Here is a 5,994-nt window from a genome sequence, read left to right on the forward strand (position 1 = left end):
CACACCAGTCAGAAAGGCTAAATTTAACTAGTCAGGAAACAATAGATGTTGGCAAGGATGCAGAGAAAGGGGAACCCTACTACACGGTTGGTGGGAGTGCCAGTTGGTGCAACCACTCTGGAAAACAGTTTAGAAATAAGGCAGAAGATCATGGGAGAAAAGGAAAAAATGAAACAGGACAAAACCAGAGAGGGGGACAGAACATAAGAGACTCTTAATCCCAGGAAATAAGCTGAGGATTGCTGGAGTAGAGGGGGGTGGGAGGGATGGGGTGGCTGAGTGATGGACATTGCGAAGGGTATGTGCTATGGTGAGTGTTGTGAATTGTATAAGACTGATGAATAAAAGGCCTGTACCCCTGAAACAAATAATTCATTATATGTTAAATAAAATGGGGGGGAAAAGAATACAGAGCAGCTAAAGGCCCTTAAGGAAATCAAGAAAACCATATTGCATAACCTCAAAAAAAATTAGCTGTCCAAAATGATTTGACTTTTATAGAATAAATTTAAGTTTTTAGGCACCAGACTTCTTCACTGGGTTTCTTTTTTACAAGCTTCTTGTCAGCTGCTGGTTTCTGTTAGCTGCAGCCTTTTCCCCCACCACAGGTTTCTTCTGCTTCTTCACACCAACAGCCTTCTTTCCTTTTTTTCTCAACTACAGGCTTCTTGCCTAGAACCCGCTTCTCATCTGATTTGGCCTCTATGGCTTCTGCTGCCTTATCCATCCAGAGTTTGTGATTCTTGGCCTGGCGAAGAATGGTATTCTGGCACAAGGTCTTTGATACAGGTTTACCTTCGACATGATTCTCAGGTTCTTCAATGGATTCTTCTTCAGGACCCTGCGATGACTCTTCTTGCATGGTGCTCAGAGGGCTCTTTGGATCTCTGGACTTTTCCAAGATTCTGCTAAGGTCTGTATCAAGCATTTTATGCATGGGAAGGTTGTAGTGACTCTTGAGGGAGGCAGCCTTATGCCAAGTGCCATGCAGATCATCTAACTTGCAGAAAGCACTTTCAGCTCAAATGCAGAAACGTCCCACATGCCCACCAGGAGCAAGTTTCAAAACGTTCAGTTTGCTTACATTAAGTAAAGTAATTCCAGGAATATTTCTGAAGGCCTTGATGATACTGCTATCTTCACAGTAGATGACACAGGATCCCCTGAACTGGATACGACAACAGTTTCTCATTATGCCCTTGCCAGCTCTCATTTGCTGAGAGACATAGACCTTTTTGATATCATCCCAGGCTTTAAGTTTCTTAAGAAGCAAAACAGCCTCTTTGGACTTCTTGTAGTCTTCAACTTTACCTTCAGTCACCAAAGAATATTCTGAACTTCCTCAATATGATGGCCTTTAGATATGACCAGCACTAGTAAGGCTGAGGCAGCGAGGGCAGAGCAGATGGCATATCGCTTCTATATTGTGTTCACTCTGCGAGGCCAACAGTGCCAGGTTTGGGTTGGTGCAAACATGTGCCCCCCATGACACATATTTCCAAAAGTACCCTGGCCAGAACAGTGGATCCCACTGCCTTGAGCTCTGGGAATTCGAGCCACAGCTCTGCCCATCCCCTAAGACTCAGCAGTGATTTGATGACCTGCTAATTCACTGAGAGCATATGGCTAAGTTGGTGTGAACAAAGTTCATGGTATCAGGTTGAATGGGAGCCTTGAACATAGCAGACAAAGTAGTATTTTTGCCAGATGATTACACTCTTTTCAGAGTACACAGATATCAATGAATGAGCAAACATTATCATGGGGAGAGGAGAGGGCCACACTCCTCTCAACCCAGAAGCTCCTATAGGAAAAGTGGCATCTGAGATATTGTATAATTTTACCAATGAAGAGACCAAGTCTTACAGAACTTAGGACATTCCCATCATCATCTCACTAAAAATTTCTTTGCTGCATCCCTGGAAATTGAGAGACTACAGGTTTGTGTGACAATAAAACTCTTCCTCTTTCCTCCACAGCATACTAATAAAGTAATTATTTTCCTCTCATGCTTTCTGTTAGAACTTAGAAGTGTTTCTCTTTCCTTAGTGAGAGACATTTGAGGTGAAAAAAAGACTTATCATTAAAAATTGTTTATTTTATTCTCAAAGTAGCTTAAAGTGTTGTTTTTGCTTTCTTTACACAGATACTAGCTCCCATCTGAACATTTCACTACTGTTCTCATGGCTACCCTCTGACAGGCTTGCCAGGCTATGAATACTTTACCTCACCTAAGGAATGCAGAATTGCAATTGCTCATAAATTCAGAAGGAATTTTTTAGTAGTTTTTGGTAACACTTTCTTACTAACTTTTAACTTATCTTAATATGATATGCTTTGGGATAGCACAGAATTGCTTTTCCTGATTATTTACATTGTTTACTCTAACATTTTGACTCAGGCAAGGGCTGATCATTTTTAAAGTAGTAAATATTATTTAGGAGACTTATAAAAAAATAGAAATCATCCTCCATTTCTATTTACTTCGAAGCTTGAGTATTTGAGCATACATATTTTGTTACTGTTTTTGCCAAGCATTATTCCAAGCTTTAAGTAGTTATAGCAAATATCCAGCCATTATTCTACATTGTCATGTCTCTTTTCCTATAATGGGCTCTTCACAAATTTCCAAAGCAAGCATACTACAAGAACCCTGCAGAAATCCCTCCAGTTAACATTTCCTTAGCAAAATGCTCCTTGGGTATTCTACAGATGTTTTTAAATTGTACATGTTGGATATGGGATGACAGTCAGTGAAGCCATAGCAGGAAATGAGAATGAGGCTTGGTAGGAAAAAGTTTATTATGCTTACAGGCTCCAGAAAGAGGGTCACCACATGCCATGCAGGGCCACAGGAAAAATCACCAGGCTGGTCATGAGCCAGAAGACAGAAGCGAGGGGAAAAGCTTAGGTCATAGTCTTCACTGGCTTTTCCAAAGGAAAAGAAGACCAAGCCAACAGTTTAGGATTGGCTAGTTTGAAGAATCTTGGCAGGTTTTAGTCTACAGGAGTGGTCTTTAATCACCTCGTACATACCTGACTCTGGGATAACTTAGGGCAGGAGAAGTTTTGGCTTGCTGTAGGAGAACTAAATAAGGAAGTACTTGAGGGGTACAAACTCGGGACTGGTTCATTTATATATGAAAAGCATGCTCAGAGGCAAATTATTATTTTTGTTGGTAATTAGCTATCTTGCTAGGGACAATCTCTCTGTAGCCAGAAAAGTTTTTAAAAATGTCAAAACATTATAATATAGAGATACAAAAAATTGACATATATACATTTAAAGTAAAGTCAAGTTTCATAGAAGGTATAAACCTCTGAAGATTACATCTTCAGTCAATGTTTATATTGGGGAAAAATTATAAATTTACATCCCCAAAACTCAACACAGTATTAAAACAAAACAAAACATAAACAAATATTGCATTACATTCTAAATAGAAGTATTATACTGTCAGAATCAGGAGAGGAGATTTTGAAAGAAGTTCTAATGAAGGGAATAAGCATTATGTATGTCTTGTACAAAGAATCTTTAATTATAAACTGTATTATTGGTGGTCAGAACATCATGTTTTACACTTGTTACATTCTAATATGATAATGTGTTACTTATAAGCATTTCTCTATATTTTATATTTCAGAAAATTTGTTGAGGCGTGGGCTTTTATGAATTGCATTATTTTTTCCACTTAAAAATAACGAGAAATAGGTTCTTGGTTAGTGTTTCCATGCAGGACATCTGATTTTCAGGAAGAGATCACTGGAATTCAGGAAGAGATCACGGAAAATTCTAGGAAGAGATCACTAGAATTTTAGGAAGAGATCACAGGAAGAGATCAGTGGAGATAACTGTATCTGTTGAAAACTAGTTTAGATCCCAAGAGTATCAATGCCCTGAGTTAAATTGCAACGTGGGACAGTTACTTTCACTCTCTTAATGACCACAAGTTCTAAGCTTATAAATGATACACTGCCATTGTTACTTAAATTTGAAGTTCTTGTCTAATTTCTTTTTCTCACTATCTATAGTTGTCATCTGCAGTTTCTGTTTGCTTTATTATACATTCACCCTCAGTCTAGAAGAACTTCTGATATCCTTCTGAATTTGGTGTTTGAAGCTATGGACTGTTCTCATCTATGACAGATGTGTCTCGTCTATGAAGGATGTATACTCAGATGTATATGATAAAACTAATTTATTATCCTAAACATAGTGATTGACCACAAATGGAGAGGTGACCCAAATAAGAGCAATAAGAACCTTAGAGAGGACTTTTAGTTGAATCATTGGGTTGGAGAAGAACTGGTTACACTTTCCTTTTGACTGTTAAGGTAGTAAGCTATAAACCCAATCCTTTAAGATGCCATCTTGCCACCATATAGAAGAGTTTTCATTAAAACACAAACAAAGAACAGCCTGAGTCCTAATGACATCATCTGAATCCATGGATCCAGGCATGTCTGAAGCCCAGATATCCTTTCAGATAAAGTTTAAAATGTTCCTTTGTTGTTTACCACACTTGGAATAAGACTGCTGGTTCTTTTAGAATGTCTTTTGGGCTAAGCCAAAATATTTTTTCAATTCTTCCTTTCCCACTGGATACTTTTTACAGAATAAAGTATTTTTAAACATCAGACACTAAAATATAATCATGGAGAATGCCATTTTATAGGATTTAATGAACACAAAAAAGGAAAAGAAAAAAAAAAACATATCATAAATTGCCCTCTCTTTGAACTCCTACTTGTGACGCTAGGGGAGACATGCTTTAAGGGTGTATAGTATAGGGATTAATAGTATGGCTCTGAAGAAAGATACCTGGAATTTAAATGCCAACTCTACCAATTACTAGTTATGTAGCCTTAGGAAAGATACTCTCTGTCTCAGTTTTCTCATTTGTAAAATTGGGGCAGTATCTTGTGGGGTCACTGTAAGAATCAAATGAGATAGTAGTAATATACTTAAACCAGTGCCAGACATATCATGAGTATTCAATAAATGCCAGTATCAGGGTATTATTTTTTATTATAATTATATACTATTATTACTACTTATTCAGTTATTATATATACCACAATGATAATATACGGACAAAGAATGTCCCCTCCTAAATCTTTCATAACAGGAATCATCTCTCTTGCATATTTATCTCCCTTTCAAATCTTTTGTCCCTCAGAGCAGGCAACTTCTGATGGGTCCATTAATCTAAAGACTTTGATATTTATTAGATACTACTATGTTCAAAGTTCTGCCTGAAAACTGGATATGCAACAGCAAATGAATAACAATTCAAATATAATTGCTCTTCTCATAGAATGCACATTCTAGACATAGCACAAAAAATTAAAATCAAGTCTCTATTTATAACTTGTAAAATCTTATGCAGAAGAAACACAAAATTCGGTATGTGACAACATATTTTGGGGTATCTGCTCCAAATCTGAGGAGTCAAAAAAGGCTTTCCTTACAAAGTGATTTTTTTCAGTTGAGTCCTTCACAAGAGTGAGAAGAACACACTGATACAGGAAGCACCAGATTTGGGAAATAGAATGGTGGCATGCTGGAAGAGTGAGAAGCCTCAAGCCTCTTTTGTCTGAAACACAGACAACAAATGAGAGCATGGCAAAAGAAGAGACTGGTAGTGAAGGAAAAAGCAAAATCATGCAGGAACCTTAGAGCATATAAATGAGGTTTTGATTTTACTTTTTAATATATTAAAAGAAAGTAGAATCTGTTGAGTCATTTGTTTTTGAAATAAGTTAAATAAATGGTTGTTTTGAAATAAACAAACCTGGGCAGATTTTATCTAAAAGGGATAAAATATAGGAAAGAAATGGAAGTGGAGAAAACAGAATCAAATTAATTTCAATAGTTTTGGTAAAATAAAATTAAAGAGAAGTGAATGGCTATGAGGCATATTTAGGAGGAGAAATAGAAGTGAATGGATTGATGATATATTTAGAAGTTAGAAGCTACTAGCTTTGATAATT

General features: G+C 37.0%; 1 pseudogene; it reads right to left on the bottom strand.

Moving 5' to 3' along the window:
• Window positions 1–508: 508 nt before the first annotated feature.
• Window positions 509–1,757, bottom strand: LOC116877444 (annotated as a pseudogene).
• Between the last annotated feature and the right edge of the window lie 4,237 nt (window positions 1,758–5,994).

The sequence above is a fragment of the Lontra canadensis genome, unplaced genomic scaffold, assembly GCF_010015895.1.
Source record: "Lontra canadensis isolate GAN:19392208 unplaced genomic scaffold, GSC_riverotter_1.0 scaffold52, whole genome shotgun sequence".
Lineage (NCBI taxonomy): Eukaryota > Metazoa > Chordata > Mammalia > Carnivora > Mustelidae > Lontra > Lontra canadensis.